This window comes from Chelonoidis abingdonii, chromosome 1, assembly GCF_003597395.2.
Source record: "Chelonoidis abingdonii isolate Lonesome George chromosome 1, CheloAbing_2.0, whole genome shotgun sequence".
Taxonomy (NCBI): Eukaryota; Metazoa; Chordata; order Testudines; family Testudinidae; genus Chelonoidis; species Chelonoidis abingdonii.
In genome coordinates this window covers 362,739,768-362,758,081 of record NC_133769.1, presented here as the reverse complement: position 1 = coordinate 362,758,081, position 18,314 = coordinate 362,739,768, and the positions used below count along the sequence as shown (strand labels likewise).

General features: G+C 50.0%; 1 protein-coding gene across 1 annotated transcript in view; it reads right to left on the bottom strand.

The window, feature by feature from the left end:
* The window catches only part of P2RY2 (purinergic receptor P2Y2), a 32,507-nt gene extending 14,412 nt beyond the window's left edge, over positions 1-18,095 (bottom strand). Inside the window, exon 1 of the mRNA XM_032796426.2 lies at positions 17,836-18,095. The gene's annotated coding sequence lies outside the window, so the exon portion shown is untranslated. The remainder of the gene's footprint in view (positions 1-17,835) is intronic.
* Positions 18,096-18,314: the final 219 nt, after the last annotated feature.

Genomic DNA, 18,314 nt, shown 5'->3' with positions numbered 1-18,314 from the left:
TTGGATGGGGCAGAGGTTCTGGAGAGGCAGTCAGGGGATGGGGAATGAGGGAATGGGGGAATGGGGGCTGGAGAGGCAGTCAGGGGATGGGGAATGAGGGAATTGGATAGGTGTGGGAGTCCCAGGGGGCCTGCCAGGGAGTAGGGGTGTGGATAGGGGTTGGGGCAGGCAGAGGATAGGGAGCAGGGGGGTTGGATAGGGGGTGGGGTTCCCGGAGTGGGGGGTCCTGGGAGGGGGCAGTCAGAGGACAAGGAGCAGGGGGGGTTGGATGGGTCGGGGGTTCTCAAGGGGCAATCAGGGGGTAGGGAGTGGGAGGAGGTAGACAGGGGGCCAGGATGTTTGGGGAGGCACAGCCTTCCCTACCCAGTCCTCCATATAATTTCGCAACCCCGATGTGTCCCTCGAGCGAAAAAGTTTGCCCACCCTGGCACTAATGTCTCCCCATAAAACACGGACCCAGATAACATGGTGTCTTCTCTGCTTTCATTTGCAGTACTTTGGTGCCATATAAGGAACTATCTGAGCCCTGGGAACCAAGCAGCCTGCATGTTTTCTTCCTTCTCCGAGAACACAGTTAAAACGCACAGTAACCAAAAATAATATTCAGAAAGATCTGACATTACACAGCCTCATCTGGACAAGAGAAAAAAGAGTTTGGTGGTAAGGTAATTTGGGTTATGTGGCTCATTCAGGGACCTGAGCATGCTCCAGTAGTTCCTGCTCATTAGACTTATACAGAGGCGCATCGTCAGACCAAACTCCACCATGTCAATCCTCAGTTCGTGCTCATTTCTACTGCAAGAGACTATGTGGATTGGATTACAGAGTCTGCCTTACCCGCACAGCTGCTGGTTCTCTGAATCTGCCTACTACACAGAGCTGGGCCCAGGCTGCAAAGTTAGATCCCGATTTTCCCAAAGTTCAGGATGTTTTGATCTGGCCACTCTTGCCGGCTGCGGCCACCATCACGTCTCGCTCAGCCAGTATCGCTCCTTGGACAGAACGCTCAGCCATGCCACCTTCTTCTCCTGTTTCAAGTCCTGTGGTTCCTTCTTTTCTGGACTCCCCAAGTCCTTCCCTGAAAATTTCAGTGAGCCCTTCCCCTGCAATCTCCTCCTTTTGGGTCCCTTTGACACTGACATCACATCAAGCCACCCACTCCAAAATAATTCTTGCCTGTTGCTTCAAGTCCCTGTCCAACCTCCAGCCCCCTCTCTGGGTCACACCTCCATCATGCTGTGCATCCTATTCATAGTTCTTCTCCTTGATCATATACCCCCTGCCTGTATCTCTAACCTGCTCTCCTTGTGATTTCCCCCTCAACGCTCTGCTCCACCAACAGCACTCTCCTCAATGCTCCTTTTGTCTAACATCTCTGTGCCTTCCTCCATGCAATGGCCACCCAAAATCTGCTTCTCTGCACTCCACCCTGACCTCATTCAATTCACTCCTAAAAATTCTCACCTCGGCATAGTCCCCAACCAAAATGAGGCATATAAAAAATCCATACCATCCAGACATATGTCTGTCTAACCTGACATCTGTAGAGCCTTATCGGTAGCCCGTGTCCCTTCCCAGGGGTATGTTCCCTCTTGGCAAGTCCAGCACTTAGATTCTAAGCTATTCAGGGCAAGCACCTGTCTCTCATGTCCTGTGAAGTATCTAGTGAATGCTTTATAATAATAATTGTCTGAATTGTCCAATGACTCATTTTCTCCAGTGTACCCGGAAGGAGCAGCTCATTACCTTTGTCATGGGAAAACCTTCATTTTCTGCCTGTTCATTTCAGAAACCTCCTCATCTCCATGACCCTCCATGGACCTATCCACCTCCCACATTCCCCATGTGCCCTCACCTCTGTGAGTCTCCATTAACTTATCCACCTCCCCCACTCCTCATGTGACTTCATCTCTGTGAGTCTCCGTTGACTTATCCACCTCCCGCATTCCCCATGTCACCCCCTCTCCATGACCCTCCATGGATTTATCACCCACCGCAAACCCCACTATCTAGGTGATCTCTTGGGGCCAGTTTCTTACCCTCATTGTTCCTTTTCTTTCTGCTTCCACTGGGCCCCTCCACAGTTGAGAGGGTGGGGGCAGTAGCTCAATCTCTGCACTAGCTTCGTTAACAGGAACAGCCTCCCTACCTCTGGCTATTTTCAGGTCCCTTCTCATCTCTCTATGCTAGGGTGCCTGTCTTCTCCAATAGACCAATCAGATCCTACTCGGAGAGCCTTGCTATTTTCCCAGCAGCTCAGCCTTTCGCCCCAACAATTGGCTATCGACCACTGCTCTGCACCTCTGCTTGCAGAGCCCAACGTAGTTCACTTGCATTTGCATGCACAGAATCGTCAGCTGGGGTGAGCTACTGGAGACACATTCCTCTGACAGAGGCAAAGCAATAAGTGGCACTGTGGAGCTGACCCCCGCCATCCCTTTCCTCTCCCTGCTCTGTGGGGGGGGGGGGGCACTGCCGCTCCTATCTGGCTCTGTACAATGTAAACAAATCCAGCAGACTCTAATGCTAAGGGTGAGACAAGTCTCTGGCAGCAGCTGGCTTGTGGGCTGCTTTCGAGCAAGAGTGCCCCGAAGGCCAAGCAGCAGTGCAGGGGGAGCACATGTACCATCGGTGGTGAGCTTAATGTGGGCTGGACGCAGATTTTCCCTCTGCAAACATCCCCATTTGTTTCGTTGGGACTAACGGCACAGCAAAATGCTACTCAGTGTGAGTAAAGGTGTCGGACCCTGGCCCTGGGTGTTCGAGAGGGCTTGGTCCGAAGCTCATTGAAGTCGATGGACATTTTTCCGTTGACTTCAGTGGCCAGAGTGCATTAAACGCCCCACTCCCAGAACTGGACAGAGGCCTGTGTCGGTCCAGCGATCTCACAGGCACAGGGAAAGGGGAGAGGGGAATCTGGTTCTTTTTTGTTGCTCTCCCTCTTAATTCCCACCCCCACCTCCTGCGAAAACCCTGCCTTCTAATTCCCCAGTATGTACTGGGGCTGGCACTTGCCCACAGGAGCAAATCTTGCACCCTGCACACAGGGAGCCTGGAGCTGGTAGACCAGGTACAGTTCTGCTGCGGGGAAGGAGGAGGCAATATCTAGGCAATGCATTCTGCATCCCATGCAGCTCAGCTCTGCCGGGGCTCCCCGCACAGTGTGGGAGTCCAGGCACGCAGGCCTGTGGAGCTCAGCCCCCTCATGGAGCAGGGGTCTGGAATCAGAATATGCAGAAGCCCCTGGGTGATAGTCCTGTGCTCAGACCCCACCTCTTGCCAAGGAAGCATGTTTGAAATAAGCCAGACCTGTCTGCTAAGGCTCCTCTCATGCAAGCACCTGCAAAGCGCGGGCCTGGGCGGCTTCCAGCACAGGGGGAGGAGGGCTTTGCTCATGGCTTTGCAGACTGTTTAGTGGAAGCTGACCTGCTCTTGGAGACAAAACACAGCAAACAAAGGAGAACACTCTACCAAAGCACCTATGCTCTGTTCTCCAACCCCCTTCCTCTGTCCTTCCCCACCCTGCCACCTGCAGAAAGGCCACTGGTAGTTTTAGATGAGAGCCCCTGGGCATATCATGGCAAATGACTGTCTTTTAAAATGCTGTGCTCGGCTTTGGTTGGCTACAGTATTCTTTGTTCAGGACCTGTCCTAAAATTATGTGCACGGTGGCTGTGTGCCTTAAACATCTGCCATCCTCACCCCCAGAGGTGGCTGCATTTCAATAGCTCATGTACGCGTAGGGCAATCCAGTTCACCACTCCGTGCCTCAGTTTACCCTTCTCAGGGGAACGTTGTAAGGACAATTGACATTTGGCAGACATTCTGATTGGATTATTGTACACGTTGTGCATTGCTTAGGCCTCAACCCTTGTTCTGCGAGTCTGGCCCAGTGTTTATCAAGGCAACCCTAGCTGTGAAATGTCCAGCAGGCAATTGGCTCTGCACTGGGGGCTCAGCGTGGCTGTCTGTAGCCTCTGGTGGGCTCCACATTAGTGTTGTTGGTGTATCTAGACCACACCCATTGTTGGGCACTCAGGGGTGCCCTCCCCCCCGAATTTCATACTGGAGGTCTGTTCTGGCCTCAGATGGAGCTCTTAACAGCAGCACACCCTGAGTGTGAAATGTGATGATTTCTGGGCTGCTTCCAGCTTCTGGCCTTGGGGGAAGGGAACTTATTTATAAATAGAGGCAGGGTGATTAAGATAACAAAAGGCTAAGGATCCTTAGATGATCCTAAAAGCATTGCCAAGCAAAAGATAGGACACAAAAGTAGGAGTAAATGGTAAATTTTCAGAATGGAGGGAGGTAAATAGTAGTGTGTGTGCCTGTTCCTCTTCCCTCCCTCCCCTGCTTCTGTGCTGGGACAAGTCCTATTCAACATAAATGGTCTGGAAAAAGAGGGAAACAGTGAGGTGGCAAAATTGGCAGATCGTACAAAACTACTCAAGATAGTTAAGTCCAAAGCTGACTGCGAAGAACTACAAAATAATCTCACAAAACTGGGTGACTAGGCAACAAAATGGCAGATGAAATTCAATGTTGATAAATGCAAAGTAATGGACATGGCATAATATAATCCCAACTGTACATACAAAATGATGGGGTCTAAGTTAGCTGTCACCACTCAAGAAAGAGATCTTGGCATCATTGTGGATAGTTCTCTGAAAACATCCACTCAATGTGCAGTGGCTGTCAAAAAAGCAAACAGAATGTTGGGAATCATTAGGAAAGAGATAGCTGATAAGACAGAAAATATCATATTGCCTCTATATAAATCCATGGTACATCTTCAATATTGCGTGCAGATCTGGTCACCCCATCTCAGAAAAGATATATTGGAATTGGGAAAGGTATAGAGAAGGGCAACAAAAACGATTAGGATGTGGAATAGCATCCATCTGAGGAGAGATTAATAAGACTGGGACTTTTCAGCTTGGAAAAGAAATGACTAAGAGGGGATATAATAGGGGGTCTATAAAATCATGAATGGAGTGAAAAAAATTGAATAAGGATGTGTTATTTACTCCTTCACATAACACAAGAACTAGGGGTCACCCAATGAAATTAATAGGCAGCAGATTTACAACAAACAAAAGAAAGTATTTCTTCGCAGTCAACCTGTGGAACTCATTGCCAGGGGATGCTGTGAAGGCCAAAACTATAACAGGGTTCAAAAAAGTAGATGATAATATGGAGGATAGGTCCATCAGTGGCTACGAGCCAGGATGGGCAGGGTTACAACACCATGCTCTGAAGTGTCCCTAGCCTCTGTTTGCCAGAAACTGGGAATGGGCGACGGGATGAATCACTCGACTATCACCTTTTGGTTCATTCTCTCTGAAGCACTTGGCATTGGCCACTGTCAGAAGACAGGATACTGGGCTAGATCAACCATTGGTCTGGCTCAGTATGGCCATTCTGATGTTCTTATATATAACCCAGATGTATCTGCCCCCCACTGTAACCCACTAGACAAGGGTTTCTCACACTGGGGGTTGGGACCCTTCAGGGGGTCACGAGGTTATTACATGGTGGATCGTGAGCTGTCAGCCTCCACCCCAAACCCAGCTTCACCTCCAGCATTTATAATGAGTTAAATATACACAAAAGTGTTTTTTATTTATGAGGGTTGCACTCAGAGGCTTGCTCTGTGAAAGGGGCCACCAGTACAAAGGTTTGAGAGCCACTGCACTAGACCCCACTCCTCTCCCTGAACTGAGACAGAACCCAGGAGTCCTGACAGGATCTCTCTCTCCACAGAGTTAGTAACAAAGTAAGAATATACACTAACATTTTAAACTTAACCAGGGTCCCTTAAATGACTTGCCACAAGATGTCCGAACATGTTAGTATTAAAGCTGAGAGGGTCTAATAATTATTTAATTTTCTTTCTTTTATATAGAAATGAGAAACGGTGCTCCTGTTAGCTAACTGCTAAGTTATTTGCCAAAAAAACGAGCGTTTTCAGGTGCCTAGGTAGCCTACCAAAATCTGAAATGGCACCCCTGAGGGCACTGTGCGTTATCAGTGAGCTGAGATGTCCAAGTCCCACCTCTAGTAAAATACCTCAAACTCTTCTATTGTTTAAAATAACTTTTCCTCTGCTACCGGGGCACCTGGGAGAATGGGGGCTGTGGATGCGCCATGAAGTCAGGAGATGCTTGGGGACAGCAGCAGATGACTATTTTCTCCCATGCTCAGTTCCACTGGAGTGGAGCAGCTGGCTTGGGTATGGAAGAGACGTACCCCATGCCTGGAGTTGTAGGGAAGTTGGGGTAAGGACCTATCTGTGGGGCCCTCCCTTCCCATGCTCAAGAAGTGGGGTGAGGGACTTTCCTTCCATGCATGGAATATGGGAGCCAGTGGAAAGGGTATTGGTCTCCTCCATGCACAGAGCCAGTTTGGGGCTCCTTGAGCATTTGCGAGAACCATAGAATCATAGGACTGGAAGGGACCTCAAGAGATCATTTAGTCCAGTACCCTGCACTCATGGCAGGACTATGTGTTAAAGGGAAGGAGGGAGCAGACGCGGCAGGGACAATGTGGCCATTGCAGCAAGCACTGCAAGAATCCCAACCAAGCAGCATAAAGCAGATCTAAAAACCATGACCTCCTGGCCCGAGGCACAATGGAGCGACTTCTAATGCTTGGGCAATGTCTGAGTGCAGATACTTGCCTGGATAAAGCTCCGGTGATGCTGGATTGACAGCCTTGGAGAATAAAACCCTGAGCTTTTCCACAGAACAGGGCCAGCACAGGGCAGCCAGGCCTACTGCTCCCACCAGTGTGCTGCCCCCTGTACTGGGGGAGCACCGTAAGCAATGAGCTCTGTATTGTGTCCTACGGTCCCTATGTTTCTCTGACCCAGAGAGCTGTTCCTTCAGCTTCTTTGCTGACGCTGCCAGCAAGGGGGCCAACTAGAGTCAATTGTAGGGGCGGTTTGTGTGATGTGGGCAGCTGCCAGCTATGGACTGGAAGGAAACCACTAGCTCCTTTCACACAGACCACGGAATAACGCTCCTTCCAGCCAAGTGTCTTTCAGGTGGTGCCAGACACTCCCCTTTCATCTCAGCAGTGGAATGACCTCAATGTGCCCATGGGTTTCTGCCAGACAGCAGGCCGTGCTGGTCTGGGGAACACACACGAGGCCTGCTCTGTGACCGGGGGGCGGAGGGGGGGGGGCTATCCAAGAGCTCAAAGAGTCTAATGAAGTAACTGCAACACCACGTGCAAAGCTGGACCTGCAGCCCTGCAAACCCCTCCATTGGGAGCAGGGAGATTGTTTGGTCCCAAAGCTCACCAACATTTTGAGCAGGAGCAGCGAGTTATATGGGCCTGTGGTGCCTGTGCTCCAGGAATATTTAGGGTCTGGGGGCCTGGCTCCACCAATATTTGGGGCTGAGTCTCTCCCCCGCCCCCGCCTGCCACCCCCGTACACCTTCCCCAGAGCATCTCCTGCCCCAGGGTGATTTAAAAGGGTTGGGGCCCCCCAGCCACTGTTGCCATCACTAGCAGCGCAGCAAGTATAAGGCAGCTACCTGCCTGCCCTCATTCCGCACCACCCTGGAAGTGGCCGGCATGTCCCTGCAACCCTGGGAGGTGGGATATTTCCATGTGCTGCCCCTGTCCTGAGTGCAAAGTTTGCAGCTCCCATTGGCGCGGAACTGTGGCCAATGGGAGCTGCGGGGTGGTGCATGTGGGCAGCAGCACACAGACACTCCGCCTGCCTAGGAGCTGCTTCCAGAGAGGTGTGTGGGTTGTTTTCGGGAGCCACCCAAGGTAAGCACTGCATTCCTCACCCTCTCCTGCACCCCATCTCCCTGCCTCAACCCAGAGCCTGCACTCCTCCTGCACCCAAACTCTCTCCTAGAGCCCTCACCCCCTCCTGCATCCCAACCCGACCCTGCACCCGAACTCCCTCCCAAAGCCTGAACTCCCTCCTGTACCCAAACTCTCGCCCAAAGCCTGCACCCTGCACACCCTCCTACACCCCAATGCCCTGCCCCAGCCCAGGGCCTGCACCCAAATTCCCTCCCAGAGCCTTAGGCGGGGGGGGGGAGGGGCAGTGGGGTTTGGACCTGTTTTGGGCACCACCAAAGATTATACAAACCTGCGGTCCCTGATTTTGAGAGGTGAAGGGTTGCCAGACTGTGCGCTGGAGACAGGCCCAGAGCAAATGGGGGAGTGTAAACAGGAGTCTGGTGGATAGGGCACTAGCATAGAAGTCAGGAGACTGACTGTTAGTCTCAACTCTGATGTGCGACCTTAGACAAATCATGTCACCTCACCATGCCTCAATCTCCCCACCCACCTTTTCACTGTCTTGACCACTACTATGTGGGGGCCTCTAGGTGCTACTGTGATATAATAAATACCTTAGAATTGGGGAATGTTCTGCTGCAAAGCCCAACTGCCTAACTGGCCTGCAATGGACTGAACCAGAACCCTAGATCCAAACACACCCTGGACTTCGGATGTGCTCAGTACAGGGGCTGAAGTGTGCAGCTCTTGCCTGGCTGCATTATTTATATTAGCGAATTCCGTTTTGTCATTGGCTCTGCTATAGTAAATGAGTGACATTCTGGGCATAATCAATGGCACAAGGGCTGAAAATATTGGAGCAGGGAAAGTCTGTGGGTAAAAGTCTGTGGCACGTGAAATGTGTTCCTAATCCATTGTTGTGGCCTTTGTATACACATTAGTAATAACAATTCAGGGAACCAATGCAGCTGAATGAGCTGGAAAGCACGAGAGTCTCACCAAAACAAACCCTTCCCGACATTGACCCGCCCTGCATTTGGCTGCCTGGAATCTCTCTTCATGCAACAAAGACATCAGGTGCATTTGTGGCTGGATGCTTCCGGCCAAACATAAATGCACTTTCCAGTGGCTTTACATTGCAGATTTTAAATTGACGCACTTTATGGTTCATAAAGTGGCTTCATTTAAACTGGAGGGGAATCACACACACATACCCCATTGACCCCTGCCAATTTTCCTTAGAGAGAAAGCGGCTTTAAGCACTGGTCGGGGCTTCAGAGACTGCCTGCGTTGAATTACAGCTGAGACCATGGGTTAAGAGCGCACTTCAAGTGCCCCAGACCTTTCTCAGAGAGTTGGGCTGCTCCAGCATCCAGCATTTTCATATCTTGCTTGGTTAATTAGGACCAGACAGCGCAAAGTCACCTATTTACTGTAGGTAAAACTCAGTCCGAGCCTTAGCAGGACCCTGCCTATTCTTTTTTGCAAATGTCCTTGAACTAATAATAATGATGACCCAATGATGGGGAAAAATACATGCAGCATTCCTGCTCAGAGCCTAGGATCTGGCCAAACTGCGCGCAGCACAGGCTGTGCTGGAGGTGCCAAAGCGTATGTCCACACATAGCCTGCGGAAGAGAGCCTCCCGGTCTGGGTCAACAGACTTGGGTCAGCAGAGCTCGCCCTAGTGCTGCAAAAACTGTTGGGTAGACAGCACTTTGAAGTGGCAGCTTAGGCTGGAGCGCCGGCTCTGACACAAAGGGACAGGGCTGGGCTTAGATGCTCACCTGACCCCGGGGCTGCTGTGTGCAGAGCTGGTGCCCAATGTGAGCCAGGCTCTGTCACATCAGCTCTCCACTGATGTAAGTCAAAGCAGCTTCATGGCTGCTCCAATGCCAGGGCCAAGACAGCACTGAATCAAGGAGCCTGAACTAGTTCCCGGATGTACCTCCCTGCTGTTCTGGAACAGGATGTAAGCGATCTGGCATAGTACTCAGAGCAGGAGTCAGGTCTAATGCGCAGAGCAGGGGTCCAGGTTGAGAAACAAAGCCAAGGTCAGTATCAGAGTCAACAGCCAGTTGCCAGAGCCAGGGGTTGAGCCAGAGTCAGAACCAAGCATCGAAGCTGAGGGTCAGGGCCGAGGTCAGATGGCAAATGCCAGAGCTAGGCTTCGAGCCTGAGTCAGGGTCAGAAGCCGGAGGTCAGGGTCGGAACTGGTAACCAGTGACTGGAGGCGAGGCATCAGGCTGGAACTGAAGGGGAGGGGAGGATCAGGCACGGAGCAGGACCATGGTGGGAACAGGAGCAAAGACAGGGGTGAGGCAGGAGCCAGGAGTGGAACAGGAAGCAGGAACAGGGTTGGGGTTAGGGTCAGAAGGCAGGCACAAGCAGGGTCCTATACAGATGCAGCCACAACAGGAAATCACCATGTTGCTCAGACAAACTTCCTGTGCCTCCTTCTCACTTAAATAGCATGGCTGGACCAATCAGCGGAACCAGGCCATGGCAGCAGAATGCCAGGTCGTCCCCTTCCTTCCTCTCCCAAGCGATGTTCATCTTTTCCTGTTACTCCGGAAGGGGAGAGGAGCTGACTCAGTCTCCACAGGTCTGGGCAGGCAGATTCTGGGGCTGTCCCATCTCTGCCTCTCCTGACACCTGTTCTTATTGGATCCCAAGACACTAAGTCTCAGGGGAGGAGGGCAGGGGACAACAACCATCCCTCACTTTGTGCCACTTCCCTTGTTCATCAGCGGATAAATCTGAAAAGCAATTGGTAAAATAAACCTAAAGCACCCCCATAAATACCTCCAAGGGTGACTACAGCACAGAAATCACAGCGAGCCGGAAGAGCATGGGGAGCTGCAGATATGCTTCCAGAGAGAGGCTGCAACCCTGCAGGTGCCAGGGCATTGCTGAACAGTGAATCAATATCACACTGGGCACTAATTAACCCCTTACATCAAAGGCTGTGTGATGGGCATACAGAGCCAGATCTGTGCTACCTGGGCTTCTACACAGGGGGAATCCCTAGGCATCTGGATCTGACACATTTTCCTCTTTTGTTCTAATTACTGAACCAGACAGCATGATTCTGGGGCTTGTCTACACAGGGATGCTAAGGAGAGCTAATCCGAATTAACAAGATATATGAATTTAAAGTGGAGTAGTTAAAGTGCATTAAGCCCTTGTGTAGACAATCTCATGCAGAATCAAAGTGGCCTTAATCTGGTTTATTTTAATTTAATTTGAACATATGAGTCTTGGAAAGTCACAACACAGCAGGTTCTGATTGACTCAATACAGAACCAATGAAAACAACTCTCCTCTTTCATTTGTTCCGAGCAATACTTATTCTATAATATCTCACCTTCTGTCACTGCTGCTGCGATGACTCCTGAACTTCTCACCCACACAGCTACCTGCATAATAAGATTCCCTTTTCCGCTTGCGTGGCAGAGCTCTGCCCTGTAAACTGAGCCATTCTATTGTATTAGGAAGTTCAGTGTCATTTAAGACTTGCAAACATTATAAAATGGAGAGAAATTGGGCTTGTGACCCTTTATGCTTCTTTGTGACATAATGAAAGGTGGAAAGACTTAGTAATCAAGGATTCTGCTTGATTTTTACATTAGAAATCCAGGTTTTGTCTGCCTGGAAGACTCTGTGATGACTGCTTGAAATTATGGTATATAAGTTAAGAGAATGAAGTGTGAGCAATTGAGAGGGGGAGAGATTTGTAGTCAATATGTTTAATTATTTTTTTTATATAACACTATTTAACCGCAATGCCTGACTACATTTTGGACAAAAGGCAACTATGTTAAAGATTCAGTACACCCGGCCCTTTGATTACATCAGCTCACAACAAACATGTGGTGGGGCTCCCAAAAAGTTCTCTGTCCCAAGCAGACTTGCCATTGCACATGGAATAGAACTGGCAGAAATCTTTGTAAAAAATTGAAGATGCTTTTTAATTAGAAAAAAAATCAAAAACATTTTTGTGACATCCCCCCGCCCCACACACACGCCTCATTTTTCAACCATCTCTAGTAAAAATAACATTAAGGTGGGAGGAAAAGTTTAAAAATGTCTTTTGGGGCCTCTTTCTTCATATGCCAAAAAAGGCACAAGCACAATTTGTGCAGGTGACTCTTCAGCACTGTGCTGTACAGAGCACATCAGAGCGATGGTCCCTGCTATATGGCCCTCACAATATGCTAGAAGCAGGGAAGCTGGGGTAAAGTGACCGATAGCAGTAATTTGGCACTATGGAAGCAGTTGCCACAGAAATATCTTAGGGCCAGATTCTGATACCCTGATTTAGCTGCACTGTGCATCAGTTCCATTGACTTCAGTGGGACAACTCATGGTACTATTCGTTGGAAGACGATTGGAATCTCACATAGATCAATTTTTATTTTTTAATTAATATTCACTAATAATGATGGATTGATACACTTCCTGTGGGTGTCATGGGAGATGTGAATATTAAGAAGGGTCTTGAATACAAAAATGGTGACAACTTTAGTGATCAGCTAAACCTATTTATTTTTTTTTACACTTGTGTTACTAACCAGAGATAATCTCCTCTTCTGTATGGGCAGGAAGAAATAAATCATTGGTGGACTAGTAAAACATACTTAAGTGCCTTACTTCTCCAGTTCTCTATAAACACTTGCTGTACGTACGTTAGCCCTTTCGCCTGGAAAGGAGATGTGGAACAATTCCAGGACTCAGGAAGACTCATTTACAAAGCTTTTGCCCTCCAGATGCTGAGCTATGCTTCATTTAATTGGAATGTTTACTGATGAACTTATGGCAAAGGAGGACAAAGATCGCTGTGTGTACATAAAGGAGGAAGAAGGATCCATCAGCTTTATTAGTTGAAGTGAAAAGTCAAATCCCTGAACATTTTAGAGTGTGGATGATTTTTCGTGCCACAAAGTACATCACCTCTGGAATGTTATCGAGTAATTATATGTGGGGGGTTGTTCAGAGCTGGGATGAGATTTATTGCTCCCTTTGACAAAAGAGGGAATGGCAGATTGCCCAAGTCATTTCATAATCAAGTGGACAGAAGATTGGAGCAGAAAGGGAAATAAGATACTTAAACAAAAAAGCTGCCCCGGCAAATGTGGAACACCATCGACGCTGCATTTACTAACTCCGGTAGCTTACCCAGAAGTTTTCAGTTAAGCAAAACTGTGTCAATGCTTGTCCCTGATCAACAGCAAACTAAATGTCTGATTAGCCTGGTTAGAAATGATGGGCCTCATTCTGATTTCATTTATGCTGGTGTAAATTAAAATGAACTCAGCTGAAACCGACGGCATTATAGTGGTGTAAAAATTGCCAAGAGGCTGAAGAGTGCAAGACCCAGTACATCTGCCAAGTCACCCCAGGGAAAGAAAGTAGGTTAAAAGTTCTAATGGAGTGTGGCTTTTAATATAGTTGCGTGCAGGAGGTTATTAATAAAAATACATTGCTAATCCCCACTGGTGATTGGAAGCCCCATTTGAATTACTGAATGTTGTGAATGAATAGGTAAGTGACAAAACCATTTAAGATAAGCAATGCGAGGCTCATGCATTACTCCATCCACTTTGGTCATTTCTTTTCAGAATGGTACTTTAGCTCCACTATTGTTTCATAATGAACTAGCAGATGTTCTGTGGGTTAATGTAGGTTCCCACTTAGCCATAACTCCGCTGGTGACACCGAGCCATTCGGATAATTGAGAGTTTGACCAAATAGGAGCCTGTGAATGTGGAATGAAAACAAGGACTTCCGGAGGTTTTTTGCGAAAAAGCACAAGGATGGGAAAGACATCTTAGAATAGCTAAGTGTGGAACAAAAACAGGATAAGGAGCAAGTGTGATGGATCTGCTAAGCAGGGGACTACAACTCCCATCAGCACCCTCTCCACTGCACTTCTCTTTCCCCTGACCAGCTAAGGAGAAAGCGTCCTGATCCAGGAAGGGCTGAACTCTTGTTGGGAAGAAGCAGGTGCATGGTGAGCCAGGAGCTGCAGAGAAAGCCCCCCAGGAGCTGTATGCAGAGCAGTGACTGTCAAATGTTACAGCTCGGGACAGGTCTGGGTGTAAGATGCCCAGATGTCTCGATTTTATAGGGACAGTCCCAATTTTGGGGTCTTTTTCTTATACAGGCTCATATTACCCCCCATCCCCTGTCCTGATTTTTCACACTTGCTGGCTGGTCACCCTATCTGGGTGGGTCTTATGGGGAGCAGCAGTGACTGGGGAAAGAGCCGGTGTGGAGGGGCCTGTGATGGGGTTAACGCAGGTCAATTAACCTATCAGGCTGCAAGCTGGGGGATATTTAGGCTGAGAGGAGCACTCACTTGTGCAGGAATGGGTGAGGGCATTTATAAAACCCAGGAGCTAGTAGCCGGAAGGGGCTGCAGAGAAGAGGGCTGCAGACATTCTCCCTGGGACAAGGGAGAGAAGGAGCTTTGGCCCCAAGAGGAAGGGTCTGTCTAGTGGAGCCGGGCAAGAGGGGTTTGGCTAGAAGGACAGAGGATGTGAGCCTGGGATAGGCAAGGTAGGAAGCAATCCAGGGGAGTGGCAGGAAGGTTCGGGCTAACACAGACCTTGGCTGCTGGAGACAGGGTCCCAGGACTGGAGCCCACAGTCGAGGGCAGGCCTGGGTTCCCCTAGCAGCCCCTGAATGAGTGGTACAATCTGGGCCGTGAACTTGAAGAGTGTCTGGGTCTCTTTGTTCAAGCCACTGCGGGAGCAGCTCGGCCAGGGCAGTGGACGTTAAGGGATGCCTGGGATGGCGTGGAAGACTGGTAGCACCCGGGAAGCGCAGGACTCTTGTGACTTGGCCGGAGGGCTCAGCCATGGGGATGAGGCGCCACAGCTCCTGAGGAGCCAGAGTGAGGGCGACAGAGCGAGACGACGGGCTGAGGAACCGCAAGAAGTGGGCGTCAGGCTGAAAGAGCTAATCCCCAGAGCAGCCAGCAAGAGGTGCCACAGCGGTGAGTAGCGCACCCAGTGGCAGGACCCCACTGAAAGTCACTCATCTAAGGCTGTGTCTTCACAACACGGTTAGCTCAAGTCAGAACTGGAGTGTTACCCCTAACTCAACACCCGGCCACACACAAAAATCTCTAGCTTGAGTTAAATGGTGCTTTAAACTCCCACGAGCTAGGCTGCCAGGTGGCGGGGGGAGCTGATATTCAGGCTAGTAAGGCAGTGGAGAGGAAACAGCTCGAGTTACAACAACTCAGCATCACTCTGCTGCTCCAGCCTTCACGCTGTGTAGCTCCAGGGTTGGTTGGCAGTGTGGGCGCTCTCACTCGAGCGGGGCTAGCTCCGATGCAGTAACTCGAGTGTACTAGCTCTTGCTAACACTTGCAGTGAAGACAAGCCCGAAGGTGAGCCTGGCCTGGAAACCTGAAAGCGCCTATTTGCTTGAATAGAGACTAAACGAGAGACGGCACGCAGCCCGTGATCCTGAAGAGCCCTGACGAGGGGCGCTGGAACGAGGGGCCAGGGATAGCCCTCCCACTCTGTACAGGCCATAAAGATGAACGAGGAGGGGGAGGGGTGGAGAGGAGCGAGCGGGGGGAAGAGGCACCACGGGAGCAGGATTTTTGGGGGAAGGAGCGGCACGAGGACAGGGGCTCAGGGAGAAGGGGCAGCATGGGGGGGCTGGGCGCTATTGGGACCCCCACCACTTTTAGGGAGCTTCCATTGCTCCTGGCCCGACACTCACATTGACTTCCCCCAGACCCATACCAGACCTGTTATTGTTCCCTTTGAACTGCGATTGTCTAAGCCTCTGCACCGAAGATATTTGCAGCCATCCCCTTTTCTGCCAGCCCTAGTAAAATGCCCTTTCCCATGGCCATGTGTCTGAGGAGTGATTGGCACCTGCCAGCGCCTACAAGCCTAGCTCTTGATGTCCCAAGTTGTGGTACACTGGGACCCTACTGGCACACTTTGGGGCGGGGTGCATGCACTCCGGCACTGAGCAGCAGCAGCAATAACTGCATGGGGACACAGACCTGTTTGTTTCACCTGCCTCTGCCTGTTTCGCAGGAGAGGGCAGGGACTCGAACCTGGGTCTCACATCCCAAGTGAGGGCCCTACCACTAGGCTCTTCTGGCCATCTCTGTCACCTTTCCTTCTCTCCCTGCCCCCAACCAGGATGTTCTGGGATGGCCTCTCTCTCTCAATTACATCCTGGACCCCAGAAACCGTCCCAACAAATACATTTCTGCAAAACCTTTCAGTTTCAACAGAAAAACGTACATCAAAATTCTTTTACCCAGTTCTAGTCCCGTGTTTCTCTACGTGCCTGATGCACAGAGGCTACAAGTCTACTGCAGCGGCTGGTTAAGGGGGTCAGCTCTTTAGCTCAAGCTGTAGCGGTTTATGCTCTTCACTCTCATCTGAAGCGTCTAGGTTCATCCTGGTAACAGTCAAGCGGGCTGTTGTCCTCCCAGTGCCTGTTTACTGCACTGAATGGGTCTCAGGTACCTAGAGGCCTCCTCTTCACTGGGACACTGAGAGCTGCTCGCAGATCAAAGGGATGTGCTAGGTGCTGCACGAATATGGTGTAGACCGTCCCTGCCCTGAAAAGCTTATCGTCCTGGTTCATGACAAGATGCCATAGATGAAGGCAAAGAATAGGTCTGCTTTCTTGCCCCTTATCCTGTTCCAGCTTCCTCCTGCTGTCTCAGGGGAAAGCAGGAACAGATCCCCCTCAAAGCCAGACAGACAGATGTAGCTGTTCACACGCCTGGCTGTTCAGTCACCTACTGCCCCAGTCCTCCTCTCTGCTCCCATTCCTGCAGCTCCACTGCTCTGGCACCTCTTCCCCCCTGCATTTCCCACTCCAGCTGCCACCAATTTTCTGCCTTTACTTTTCACTCTTATCAGAGAGTTCAGGGGTTCAACTGGCAGCTGAGAAGCAGAGGAAATGAGACTGATAAGCAAACCTGGTGTTTATTTTTATTCTTGTTTTCTGGTGAGGGAAGCAGGTCAAGAAGGGTGCAGCAGAACTACAGCCACACTGAGCCCCTCTCCTCTCGTTTACACTGGCATGGCTGAAAGGCACCTTACACTCGTCAATCCGGAGTCACACACCGATTTCAGGGCTGCGCCTCCCAGTTTACACTGGCATGGCTGAGTGGCACCTGCCACTGCTTTGCAACCTGCTAAATATTTACAGTCTATCACAATATTGACCCCTTCTGGACGACCTGAGCAGCGCCCGATGCCTCATGCCTCACCCTGTCATTCTCTCCCTCCTGTGGTCTCCAACTTGTTTCTAACAATTGATTGTGACAGCAGAGCAACGGCAATAACTAGCCCAATGCACCATGTCCAGTTACCAAGCGAGACAAGGACATGTTTGCAATCACGCTGTCCAGAGCTGCCAACCTGCCCTTGCAGTGGGGAGAGCGGGAGGAGGGAAGAACCTCTCTGGCTGTAGGTTGATATGAAAGGGGAGTTTTTCAAATGGGTCTTTCTGTTCAGCTGGGTGCATTTCAGGGAGGGCTTTAAAATCTCACTTCTCTTGATTGAACTTGGAAATGTCATTCAGTCAAGGCAGGGGAGTTTGACGCAGCCCATGGCTGACCTTGTCACTCAGTTTTCATTCCCCTTCATAAATAACATGCACCCACAACGTCAGTGAGTGAGAGGAGAAGGACAAAAGCTGGCCTCTGTTCTGCTAGATCCTATTCTTAGAAAGGGATCCAGGTTAGGACAGAGACAATCAGCAACAAGTTACACCCTGTGATTAGCATTAGAGTGTGTGCACATGCACACACCCACCCCCACACACCGACACACACTCAGACAGGGTCCAATGTTCGGGCAGCACAATCCCCTCAATGTTTAGTTTTTCTCTCCAAACGAAAGCTAAATCCTGGAGCTCAAAGCGACAGCAATTCCAGGGGGGTCCTGCACCCCCTCCCCGGGAACTAAATGTAACTTGGTTTTGTGCCCGGTGAGTTTGTGAACGTCACTCCCAGACAAATCTGAATAGGGGAAGAAAGAGAAAATACAGATTACCAAATTACGATCACACACTCACAGATTTGCTGTTCCAGGTTTCTAGGAAAATTGTTCTCCTCCTCCTCCTGCTGCCTTCAAATTGCTTTCTTCCTGATCACTTTCATCCTCAGCTGTTTTAGAGGAGTTTTTTAGTGTTTGGTTTTGTTGTTTCTCTATCACTTTCCCCTCCTTCCTGATTTGTAAGAGCCTACACACTGGGAGTAGCAGCAGCTTCTATGAGTGACTGCCTGTCAAGGCAAGCTCACACTGTGCTTGGGAGGGGGGAACTCTTTGCTTACTGCTTTCACAGCTCGTCCAAGCCTACTGGCAAGCAGAGGAGGCGTGCTGGTGTAGAAGAATGTAATGCAATCAGAGTGATGCCATCCTCAGCCAGCCCACACTAGTCTTGCTCTAATAAGTACGGGAATCAAACCGGTTTCCAGCTGTCAGAGCAAAGATGAATTTTGTTCTAGTTTGAGATGACCTAGCAGGGGAATGATGGAAAGATGTAATAAAGCA